Source organism: Lepidochelys kempii, chromosome 2 (assembly GCF_965140265.1).
Source record: "Lepidochelys kempii isolate rLepKem1 chromosome 2, rLepKem1.hap2, whole genome shotgun sequence".
Classification (NCBI taxonomy): domain Eukaryota; kingdom Metazoa; phylum Chordata; order Testudines; family Cheloniidae; genus Lepidochelys; species Lepidochelys kempii.
The window spans coordinates 40,752,356-40,765,646 of NC_133257.1; the positions used below are offsets into that span (position 1 = coordinate 40,752,356).

Genomic DNA, 13,291 nt, shown 5'->3' on the forward strand with positions numbered 1-13,291 from the left:
TTTCCTCTTTTGATTAAGAATTATTTTTCCATATTGCACAAGGGTGTACAGCATTATGGTATCAATATTTAAACACCTGTATATACTGCTTTTATGTAGTCCTTATAAACTGTATCTTGTTTTTTCTCTCATGTCCCATGTTTGTTTGGATGAATTTCTTTAAATTAAACTGAAATGTAGTAATTATGAGCCAAAGCTAATTAATAAGATCCTGATCCTCAAATTGGATCCATGCAGAAGAATTCTCTGTTCCTGTGTATGGGCCCGTTGACTTCAAAGGGACTTTGATGGGTGCTGCAGTCTATCTGCACAGATCCAGTTACAGGATTGGGGCAGGCTTTTTTTCGTGTTGTACATCCAGAAAATATTGGGGCCAATTAGCGTATTTTATTTAAGTATTGTCATCTTTCATTGACAGACAGATTCCCCAGTTGACTTCAAAGGGCTTTGGACCGCCCCCTAAAAGAGTAGAAAAACTGAAAAATTAGTAGTTTTTTTTTAAGAGAGCAAAATTTTAAAATATGATACAATCTTTGTAATCTGCACTTGTTAAACAGTGACTTCATGACACATTCTGATACCCTTACTCATGTTGTGTATCACCTTCACTCCACAAGAACATCTGTAGAGGGACTACTTGTTTAATAAGATACAATTCAACCTGAGTAGAGTATCCGAAACCATCCATAAGTACGTGAATCTGTGAGGTGCTGAGCACTTTTACCTTCCAGTATCTTCAGACATATATTAAATGACTTCGCTAGCAGTTGAAGTTGCTCAGCATCTTGCAGGTGGAATTCCACACTTCTAAGGTTTGGATTCTACTGTGGCAGAATGCAAGGAATCATTTATAGTGGGCAAAAACCTTCTGTTAAGTCTAAAAAATAAAGCGAGAGTCTGGTAAACTGAAAGGAATGATAAGATAACAAATGAACAATTGAAAGCGCGTAGAGTGTTTTATATTAAATGTGAAGTTGGATGTATATTGGAAAAACTTCTGTTGTGACTTATACAAGCTTGGTTTGAAATTCAAGGCAGGATTACATTTTATTTATTTGTGGTGTAGCCTATAGTAGTCTGGAGATTATTTTTCTCTTCAAATGTAAGATCATAAACAATCCTATTGATGAGTGATGAGTTTCGGTAAGAGGATTAACCCCATAAAACATTTAGTACATGTTTTAATTTGTTCTGATGATGAAACAGTATTTGCTTTATAAACTATGAGAATAATAGGGAGGCTTAGTGCAAGCAGTCCTGAACTAATTAAATTTAACATGTTTTGGAACAGAGTAGTAATAAGTATAAAGGTACCAGATAATAAAAAAAAAAGCAAATTTAAGGGAGCAAAGGAAAATCCTGAGTAAATTCTTGTGGATAGAAATGTTACAAAGTAAGGATTCTTTTCAAGAAAAGATTGATATGCGGCCTTCCAAACCTTTTAAGACTCAGAAATCCATGCATGCAGATGATCAGCCTGCCAAAAGGACAGGTCAGCGTGGTGTGCAAAGCCAAAAACACCACCCAAGATCTGTGCTGGGAATTGTGGAGTTATTTGGGGAATGAGAGTTTATATAAATCTCATATGTGCTGCAATTCCTAATCCATGCTCAAATCCTTTCTCTACTGTTGGAGACATGCAGCCTGCAACAGTTACTGCAATCCTAGTTATTAAGTAATCCCAGTAGCAAGCTGTGATGGCCTAAGCTTACCTTTCAGTTGGCAAGAAGGATTCTTAACTCTACTGGTAGCTTCCTCTTCTTCAACAGTCTTTTTTAGGCTTCTGTGTTCTTCCTGAGCCTCTGATCACTAGCTTTTAAAGGGCAAAGGGGGGAATAGAATCTCTGGGACAATATGATGATTATTCTTCTCCTTGGGTGACAGCTTTGTTTTGGGATCGTTAGCCAACAAGCAGCAGCTCTGGACTTCATGGTCCCCTGCCCTGGCTAACTGCAGTGCAGTGTTATTCCTGTGTCACTTTGTCTGTGACTCTTACCCCTACCTCAACCCATCCAGAGAAAGGTAAGACTTGGGAGACTGCTCAGTGCCAATAAGGAGATTACTTAGCTACTTTCAAAGAGGAGCTTCTTACTAGGAATAGGGTCAGCTGTGTTGTTTGGGAAGAATGCAGATCCTCTGCAACTTTCACTCTCTTGGAAAGAAATGTGGACTGGAGGGAGCCTTAAGAATGTAAATGATGTTCAGAGGTTTCTGCGGGATGCCATAATTAATGTACAACAGACTTCCATTAAAAAAAGTGAGAAATAAAAGTCTAATGGGGCTTTATGAGGGGCTGTTCAAAGGTTTTCTAGGAAAGAAATTATACATGAAAAAGAGAATAGGCACGACTGGAATATACAGAGTTGGCGTCAAATTGTGTCCAGCCCCTGTGTGCATTTGTAAGGGAGGGAAAGGGCACAAGGAGCCCTTTTCTCTGAGTGATGGTCCCTATTGTATTCCACTTTGGGTTACGCATGTGCCTGGAGTGAGAGAATTTGAAAGTAGTGTCCAAGTATGTGCCCTGGCTCGCCTTGTGCTTCGGTCCGAGGTGATAAAGGCAGGGTGGGTCAATCACCTTTTCAGTTCCTTCTCACCATCACATGGTTGGAAACTTTAGGATCCTCAGCTATGATGTCATTCTGAAAAACAATATTAATTCAGTTATAAATAGTTCATAGTTCTTTTAATAGTTCTTATTAACTTGTATAGATGTAATCGTTTTAATAGTTTTAGTACCTTTTAGAATTAGATTAGGCTACGGGGAATTCCCCCCACAACCCAGTACCCCATGCGGGTACTGTACTTTGTCCAGAACTCCACGCTTCAAACTCTGCGTCTCCTGCCCATGATCCTTCTTGGTTCGCAACAACTATCAACGCAACCTCTATTCCCTGGGAGAAGCTCACATTGCAGCTCAGTGCAGTAGTTGCCAACCCTTCCTCCAATCTTACCTAAGAAGGGTAGACACTTTGCTTCTATGAGCTACAGCTCACTTCATCGCATGCATCCGATGAAATCAGCTGTAGCTCACAAAAGCTTATGCTCAAATAAATGTGTTAGTCGCTAAGGTGCCACAAGTACTCATTTTCTTTTTGTGGATACAGACTAACACGGCTGCTACTCTGAAGCCTGTCACTTTGCTTCTGTAAGTATTTCATGGAGATGGCCATGAGATCCCAAATGGACCCAGGCCGGGGAACCCCACCTGTACATCAGCCTGAATCAGCAAGGAGTGAGCCACCTGCTGCAAAGTCTGACTCTGGTGCCAGAGAATCCACAGACACCACAGCAGGGCCTAGTTGGGAAGCATTCTCATAAGCATGGGATTAAGTCTTCCTCTATGTCCACTTCACATCAAAGAAATCAGATGTGCCTGCAAGCAAATCCACCAGCTCAGTCCATGAGGACTTAGTATATCCTAAGTTCCATAGGCCTTGATAAGAAAGCACAGAAACATGGGTCTCCGCTGGCTCCAGACAGTGCTCTGTTGGTATCACCACCCCCAGCTCCTCATAAGACCTGGGTCCCTTTAGTGCCGGTAAAGACTGACCACTGCCAGATACCATCATCTTTGCTGGCCTGAACAGAAAAAGTCTCCCTTACACCTGGAAGGTCTAGATCCATAGCCACACCACAGGACATTTTTGCTTTCCTGAATCCAGAATCCCCTGCTCCTTCGGGACCCTCTGTTTCTGTAGAACTCACATCTCCTCTGAGAAACCTGCCTATGGGACGGAGCTTATGGGCCCCCCTTTCCTCTCCCATTCACAACTCAGACCTCTCCAGTGGCACCAGCGGTACTGCCATTGGAAACTGAGTCAGGCTTTTCCTCCTCAAGAGATTCAGAACTCTCAGAGGAACTGCTTCTCCTGTACTGTCCTTACTCATTTCCCAGGAAACCCACACAGCCCTGGAATCAACTGCGACTTCACCTGACTCTGAGACACTTGTACCCCATACCTTGGGGACCCTTATGATCAGCTGCTGGCCTATTGGGGACCCTGGGACTAGCATCCCCCTTCAAAATCTATTCGATACACCAGGGAGGTGCCACCTGCCTCTTCTTCAAAGGAATCATCAAATTTGCCCCCAGGTCCAATAGAGGAATAGTAGTACTACACTCCAATTCTGGAAATTCCTTTGAAACCAGCCACATTACCATTGCCATCGCCTGATGAAGTGGTGACCTCAGTATCCCCTCTCCCCCCCGATGACTTCGGCAATTCCTGGACCGGCAGAGTCATTGGGGAACTTCAGATGCCACTAGAGAAGATTCAGGACTCCTAACACAAGTGCGTGGACATCTTCCATGCCTCTGGACTTAATGAGAATAGCCCACCTGGTCAATGAGGCTGTGTCAGGGTTTGACTCACCGCTGTGACACCTCCTGCTGGCTCTCCTGGGAATTAGCTTAGTTCACCAGCACGCCCTCACTTGGTGACATCTCGCCAGTATCATGTCTGCTATAGGAAGTGCGTTGTCCCAAAGAACACAGCATCGTATTCAAAGCCCCCTCACAGAGGCCATACTGGAGTTGGCTAGAACCGTGTGGCACACCCCTGCCACCTGTACCCCGACCCCCAAAGGAGTGGAGAGGCATTATTATGTGCTGGCTAAGAATTCAGAATTCCTGTTCTCTCACCCAGTTCCCAACTTGGTGGTGTTTCTGGCCACTTCAGAAAGGTCCAGGCAACAATGTCTCAGATCTACTCCCACAGACAAGGATTGTAAATGCTTAGATCTACTGGTCCTCCAGACTTCATTTCAGGATAGCTAATTATCAAGCAGTTGACATACTTCAGGAAATCATATTATGCCAAGTTTGACAAATTCGCCAACAGCCTCCCACGACAGGACTTTCCTCTGTCAGGAAATGAGTAAGGGAAGTCAGTAGCCAGAACCACCCTCTAATCTATATAAGAACGGCCATACAGGGTCAGACCAATGGTTCATCTAGCCCAGTGTCCTGTCTTCCTACAGTGGCCAATGCCAGGTGCTTCAGAGGGAAAGAACAGAAGAGGCAATCATCAAGTCATCCACTCCCAGACTCTGGTGAACAGAGGCTAGGGACACTCAGAACGTGATGTTGCATCCCTGCCCATCCTGGCTAATAGCCGTTCTCGATGAACTTATCTAGTTCTTTTTTGATCTCTGTTATAGTTTTGTCCTTCACAACATCCCTTGGCAAAGAGTGCCACAGGTTGACTGTGTGTTGTGTGAAGAAGTACTTCCTTTTGTTTGTTTTAAACCTTGCTGTCTATTAATTTCATTGTGTGACCCCTAGTTCTTGTATTATGTGAAGGAATAAATAACATTTCCTTATTCACTTTCTCCACATCAGTCAAGATTTTATAGACCTCCAAGATCTCTTTCTTGAGTGGTAACAGCAAATTTAGACCCCATCATTTTGTATGTATAGTTGGAATAATATTTTCCAATGTGCATTACTTTCCATTTATCAACATAGAATTCCATCTACCATTTTGTTGCCCAGACATCCAGTTTTGTGAGATCCCTTTGTAACTCTTCTCAGTCTTTTGGACTTCACTATCTTGAGTAATTTTGTATCATCTGCAAATTTTGCCACCTCTCTGTTTACCTGTTTTTCCATATCATTTATGAATATGTTGAACAGTAGTGGTCCTACTACAGACCTCTGGGGGACACCACTATTTACATCTCTCCATTCTGAAAACTGACCATTTATTCCAATTCTTTGTTTCCTATCTTTTAACCAGTTACCAATCCACGAGAGGACCTTTCCTCTTATTCCATGACTGCTTACTTTGCTAAGAGCCTTTGGTGAGGGATCTTGTCAAAGGCTTTCTGAAAGTCTATGTACTTTATATCCACTGGATCACCTGGTCCACTTATTTGTTGACCCTGTCAAAGAATTTGAATAGATAGGTTAGGAATGATTTCCCTTTACAAAAACCATGTTGACTCTTCCCCAACAAATCATGTTCATCTGTATGTCTGATAATTCTGTTCTTTACTATAGTTTCAACTGATTTGCCTGGTACTGAAGTTAGGCTAACTGGCCTGTAATTGCTGGGATCGCCCCTGGAACCTTTTTTAAAAATTGGTGTCATATTAGCTATTCTCTATCATCTGGTATAGAGGCTGATTTAAGTGACAGGTTACGTACCACAGTTCTGTAATTTCATTTTTGAGTTCATTCAGAACTCTTGGGTGAATACCTTCTGGTGCTGGTGACTAGTTACTGTTTAATTTATCAATTTGTTCCAAAACTTCCTCTTATGACACCTGAATCTGGGACAGTTCCTCAGATTTGTCACCTAAAAAGAATGGTTCAGGTGTGGGAATCTCCCTCACATTCTCTGCAGTGAAGACTGATGCAAAGACTTCATTTTATTTCTCCGCATTGGTGTTTTCTTTGAGTGCTCCTTTAGCACTTCTATTGTCCAGGGGCCCCACTGGTTGTTCAGCCGGCTTCCTGCTTCTGATGTACTTGAAAAAAAATTGCTATTGGTTCTTGAATCTTTGGCTAGTTGCTCTTCAAATTCTTTTTTTGTCTGCCTAATGATACTTTTACAGTAGACTTGCCAGAGTTTATGCTCCGTTATATTTTCCTCAGTAGGAATTAACTTCCTATTTTTAAAGGATGCCTTTTTGCCTCTGACTGCTTCTTTTGCTTTGTTGTTTAGTCCTGGTGGCACTTTTTTGGTCCTCTTACTATGTTTTTAATTTGCGGTATACATTTAACTCTATTATGGTGGGGTTTTTTTAAAGTTTCCATGCAGCTGCAATCAATGCGGCCAATACTTCCTCTAGAGCTGCCACAACCGCTAGTGTGATGCAAAGGCAGTCCTGGCTCCATGCCTCAGGGTTCCTCAGGGAGGACTGGAATACCATCCTGGACCTCCTCTTGGATGAATTTCACCTCTTTATTCAGAAAATAGGTGAGTCCCTACATACCCTGAGGGACTCTGGGGCTACCCTTTGATCGCTGAGTATATACACACCTGCCCCTAAGAGGAAGTTCCATCACCAATCCACTTCATCGAGATATAGGACATGACACTTCTACTATCAGAGATGCAATGAACCACTGTTTAAGGAGCAGACGTCTCAAAAGTCCCACTTCCATCTATTCTCTTCACTGGCCTCAATATTCCAATCTCAGCCCCTGACCCAGTGGTATTTTTGACACAAGCTCGAGAGCCATGAATCACTAAGCCCAACACCTCCTGACCCAATACTCCATGCAGGGGTTGTCTAGCACTCTTTTTTTTTTTTTTTTGACACCTGTAGTGTGATAACAGCAGACAAGTGGGTGTTGAATGTCATCCACCCTCACTATACAATCGCAGCACTATCTCCTCCAAAAAAAAACCTCCCCATCTCCCTGCAGGGACCACTCTCACAACAGTATTCTCACTCAAGAGGTGAATTCTTTACTGCAGTGAGGAGCAATAGAACATTATTAGGGGACAAGCTTTTATTCAATCTACTTCCTCATTCCCAAGAAGAAGGGCTGGTGGACACTAATCCTTGACCTCCATCACCTCTTCCACATTATTTGCAAGCTCAAATTTTGCGTGGTCAGGTTGGCAGCGATAATTCTATCTTTAGGAAAGGGCACGTAGTTCGCGGCACTTAATATGAAGGATACTTACTTTCACATTGATATTTATCCTGCCCATAGGCAATTTCACAGGTTTATGGTGGCCTTTGACCATTTCCGATACAGAGTACTACCCTTTGGGATAGCTACCGCCCCCAGAGCTTTTACCAAGGTATTTTCATTAGTAGCAGCTCATGTCGGGCATCATGGACACCTCATTTTCCCGCACCTGCAGGACTGGCTCCTTCCTGCCAAATCTCACCAAGAAGCCTATATATCAACCTCTATGATGCTCTGTCTCCTTTCCTTACTATGAGTCAGCGTAAACATAAAAAAAAAAAAAATCTGTTCTTACCGCTGCGCGATCTTTGGACTTCATCAGGGTAACCTTGAATTCTGTCACTACTTGGGTGAACTTTCCCACAGACAGGTTCCAGTCCATGAACAATATCATAGTTCACATCGCCAGCAACCCTCAGGTAATGGTCAAGACATGTCTGTCGCTACTTGGCCACATGACTCCACCTTCGCTGCCTTCAAGCGTGGCTACAGTTGGTTTACTCCCCAAGCCATCATTCCATTGGCCTCATGTTGATGGTTCCTGCGAAGGTACTGTCCTCCCTGCTGTGGTGGACAAATCCTCATCATGTATGCATGGGGGGGTCCCTTTCTCCCTCCTCGTCGGACAAGACCATCATTAATGACATGCCCTTACTAGATTGGGGCACCATAAGGAATGTGGACATCTTAAGAGTCCAGAATGCACATCAATGTCCTTAAATTACAGGCAGTAAGGAAGGCGAGTCCTTTCTTCCATTCATCTGCTCTCAACACATCCTGATAATGTCAGACAACACTATGATGGCCTTCTACATCAATAAGCAAAGGGGAACAAGGTTGGCCTTCCTTTGTGCAGAAGCAGTCCACCTCTGGAACTGGTGTATCAGAAATCGGATCACCCTATCAGCAGCCTACCTTTTGGGGACACAGAATGTTCTCACAGACACTTTGCAATCGACGACAAGTGGGAACTTCATGATACAGTGCTACACGACATTTTCAGATGATGAGGCACCCCAACCAGAGATCTATTCACTTCCCTGGCCAACAATAAGAGTGCCAAGTATAGTTCCAGAGGCGCCCTAGCTTATCGCGTTCCCTCCACTGAAGCTTCTGCCATGAGTGTTACACAAGATCCAGCAGGACAGGGTGACAGTCACCTTGATCTTCCCGTTCTGGCCCAGACCGTTCTGGTCCCCAATCTGCCTGTGCATGTTGTCTCACCCACCAATTACTGTCCCAATATTTCCCAATCTACTGACCCAATGCAATGACAGGATGCAATCTATGACCACTGTACCTTCAGGTATGGTATTTGGATGGGCATCATACTGAGAAAGTGCATGCTCCTCAGCTATGTGAGACATCCTCTCCAACAGCAGAGAGGACTCGACTAGGAGATAGGTTTCAGAGGGGTGGCTATGTTAGTCTGTATTAGCAAAAACAACGAGGAGTCCTTGTGGCATCTTAGAGACTAACAAATTTATTTGGGCATAAGCTTCCGTGGGCTATAATCCACTTTGTCAGATGCATGGAGTGAAAAATACAGTAGGTAGGTATAAATATACAGCACATGAAAAGATGGGAGTTGCCTTACCAAGTGGGGGTTCAGTGCTAACGAGGCCAATTCAATCAGGGTGGACGTGGCCCATTCCCAACAGTTGACAAGAAGGTATGAGTATCAATAGAGGGAAAATTACTTTTTGTAGTGACCCAGCCACTCCCCGTCTTAATTCAGGCCTAATTTGATGGTTTCAAGTTTGCAAATTAATTCCAGTTCGAGAAACTGCAGAACAATGATACTATCTTTCCAGTCTTCTGGCGCTTCTTGTTCTATCACCCATATTTCATTAGAGTTTTATTAGCTTCTAAGTCAGAAGCTGTCAACCCCAGGAGCTTTCCCCTGTTTGAGGTCTTTGATATCTGCTTTAATTTCATTGAGTATCATTGGCTCCTCTTCTATTTCTAAATTAGGATTGGCATTTCTCTCAAATCTGTGTGTGATCAACAGCCCTGGACAGTTTAATATGAAGTGGAAATGTTCTTTCCATCATCTGGGTTGCTCTTCATGCATTTTCAATCTGTCCATGAGAGTCTCTGATGGGCATCACCTGTAGTGGTCTGGTTCTTCCTGAGAGCTCTTTCACCGTTCTATAGAGCTACTTGACGTTCCACCTGTGTGCTGCTGCTTCTGCCTCTGCAGCCTTCTCTTGAACCAGGCATTTCTATCATGCCTACATCTCTTCTTTATTTCTTTTCCTTTTTCTCTGTATCTTTCGTCCGCCTCTAAAAGTTCTTCCTGTGTCTTGCACTGTTCCTTTTTGGTCTTCAGAGCTTTCCGCTCATCAGTCATTGCCCATGTTTCATATATAATCCATGGATGCTTCTTCTGCTCTCTTTGGAGACAGACTCGACTACCGTCTTGCTTCCAATTTGAACATCTCTCCTCCAGACTTTCATCAGCCTGGTCCTGTAAAACATTGCAGTCTGGAATCTGATCTGTGTTTCTTTGTCCTTGAACTTCTCTATTGCTGTAACACTCTTTTTGTCCATCTTTGTGATCTTTTTGAGTTTAAGTTGTAATGTGGTTACTAAAAGATAATGATCTGCGCCAACATTTGCTCCTGTGCTGACTCTGACATTCCTCAAAGAAGATGCCCATCTCTTAGGGCTTGTCTACATTGCCCGCTGGATCGACGGGCAGCAATTGATCCAGCGGGTGTCGATTTATCGCATCTAGTCTAGATGCGATAAATAGACCGCTGAGCGCTCTCCCGTTGACTCCAGTACTCCACCAGGGCAATAGGTGCAGGCGGAGTCGATAGGAGAGTGTCAGCCATCGACTTACTGCATTAAGTAGATCAAAGTACGTCGATTTAGCTGAAGTTGCGTAACTTAGATCGATATCTCCCCTCTCCCCCCAGTGTAGACCAGGCCTTAGATATACACACGTGATCTCTCTGGTTGACAGTTGCATTGTCTGATGATCTCCATGTGAGCTTGTGAATTCTCTGGTGCCAGAAGATATTTTTTCCTACATTTATGGTGTTTGTGCCACAGAGATTCATGAGGCTTTGCCATTATCAATTCAGATGCCTTCTGCTGCTGTGCCTGTGACTCCTTCCCAGCCAGTAGAGTTTGTGCACTGAAGTTGTCTATCATCAACTTGATGTCATGTCTAGACAGGTCATTAAATACTTTCTGCACCTGCTTGCGGCGTGTACCCTTTCCACTGTTCCCTGCTGCATTTATTGCCGCACAGACTTGGATTATTGTATACTTGATGTGTCTTGTTTGCAGCCTGGCTGTTGTTGTTCTGTCTGTCACTGGCTGTCAAGCCACCAGGGTCTTTGTTGTGCTGCTATGCAGCATTATTCGTACACCTCTTTCATGCATTCTTCTTCCTGAGTATAAAATTGTAGCACCATCAAACATCATCTTGCCACTCCCTGCCTATCTCATCACACTGGTGCCAAGAATGTTCAGATAGTATTTTTTCAATTCTCCTGTAACCTGTACGAGCTTTCCTGTATTATACAAATTATGTACATTCCACATGACTACACTTGTGACAGATTTGGTCGTAGGATTCAATGTCTTGAGATCTCAGCTTCCTTTTAGCTTTCACTGAGATGTGTCATACTTGGGTTTTGAGCTCCTTCTGCACCTACCATCCTAAAGTTTTGGTTTAACTGAACTGTTCCTGTTGCAGTAAGTAAGCTTTTTACCTGAGTGGGTCGCAAACCCAACTGCAGAACCAACCTCTGTTGTTTGGGCATGGGACTGCGACTGTTACTAACAGTGGCAGAGTTATTTGGACAGAGAAGAGAAGTTTGCTTTTTTAAAAATCCTAGAGATGCAAAACATTAATGACAAATGTTTTTTTTTAAACTTTCCTAACATTTAGTTTCCTATATTTGTTTCCCTCTGCCTTTTATTTCCCTGCTAAAGGACAAAATAAGTAACAATAAGAAGTTTTTATTTATAGGCGCCCATGCTCAGAGGCCTCTGGGAGCCTTGACAAAAAATAATTTAAAACATATTTTTTCACAAACAGGGAATTGTGCCCAAATAAAGCTGAGATCGGGAACAAAACAAGGCCTGTCATCCGGCCCCATCATGCAATACATAACCCAGCAATAAATAACATTATGCCCTGTTTCTTTTTGCATCTGTACATGTTCACAAGCAGGAAGTGATGCCTTTTGTTCATATGCACTTAAAAGGAAGGAAAAAAGATGTGAGGCAATATAGCTGACCAGGCTGCCCTTGATTTTCGTGTGTAAGTTTCATCTGATCTCAGTTCAGAGACCCCCTATATGCAGAACATTCTCCGTGAGCATGTTTGCTAGTACCTTTGTAGCTGTCTTTAAGGCTCAGGGTCAGACCTTTCTATTTAAGTGAACTCACTTTTGATTGTTTTACTTTCTCTTTTCCATATAATTTTATTTTTTGTTATTTTTACATTTGCCCTTTTTTGGGTTGGCAGAGGCTCGCTCGTGCTCCCTCCCCCCCCCCCCCCGCCATTTGGCCTCAATCTGTTTTTTATTATTATTGCTTTAACCTTGACACATCATCCCCATACTTGGTGTTGGTACTGTAAAAATAAAGGGAAGAGGGCAATAAACTAATGGGATGCAAGATACAGGAGAGGTTGGGGTAGGTGCTTTTTATTTCCCGTTAAGAATTAAAACTTTTAGACCCTAATCCTGGAATGCCATCTACTATCTTCTGAGGTCCCTAGTGGATCAGATTGCAGGACTGGCGTCCTTCTGGTCGAATAACAAACCCTTTGGGTCATTTGGGTTGAAAACTTGGTGAAGAAATTCCAAGCCCTCCTAAATATCAGATTGTGTCACATTGATGTCAGTCCGTCCTGTCTCTAATAGGAAGCTGACACTTTAAAGAAATGTTGAACTGCTGATTTGAAAACTCTTAAGGAGAACAAAGCTCTCCCAAGTTCCTTGGTCAGTGTAAGAGAAGAAACTCTTTGCGATCAGATTTATTGCAGTCTAAGGCCCAGGTCCTACAATGAGCCCTGCATGGGCAGGTACTTGCACAAAGCCCTGTTGATTTCAGGAAGGCTCCCCCTGGGGGTCTTCCTGCACAAAGGCAATTGCAGAACTGGAACCTAAAAAGCTAGCACGGAAAAGAGGAAGAGGAGACAGGGCAAACAAATAAGGGTGAATTAAGGAAATGAAAGTCTTGGGAGGAGTGAATATCAGTTTTGATGAGAAAGAAAAGGCTTTTTGCAGCAGACACTTAATTTTAGGGATTCACTGGTTTCCTTAAAGCCTGTTGTTTTCCTAATTGTTGGTTCTAGGAGCTGCCTAGGGTTCATTGTATCTATGGTACTTATGTATCAATGCTACCTATAAATTAGCTCTTTAGAACCTACCAATTTTGTTCAGGGTATTTCATTCATATTTATTACCAATAAATAAATAAATAAAACTAGTAGCTTGTATTTCAGAAAAAAATAGATGACTACAGAAATATTACTGACAATTTCAGAAACTTAAAGGCATGTTTCCCTGCCATTTTGAAAAGTTTCCTACATTCTTGACTATCATATATTATGGAATTAATGTTGTAATGTTAGGGTTCCAGGCACTGATCTTTACAATATAAACTGCACAAGAA

General features: G+C 42.8%; 1 protein-coding gene across 8 annotated transcripts in view; it reads left to right on the forward strand.

The window, feature by feature from the left end:
• STK3 (serine/threonine kinase 3) overlaps nt 1-13,291 on the forward strand; it is a 294,979-nt gene that overhangs the window by 157,446 nt on the left and 124,242 nt on the right. The gene's annotated exons all lie outside the window — the stretch shown is intronic.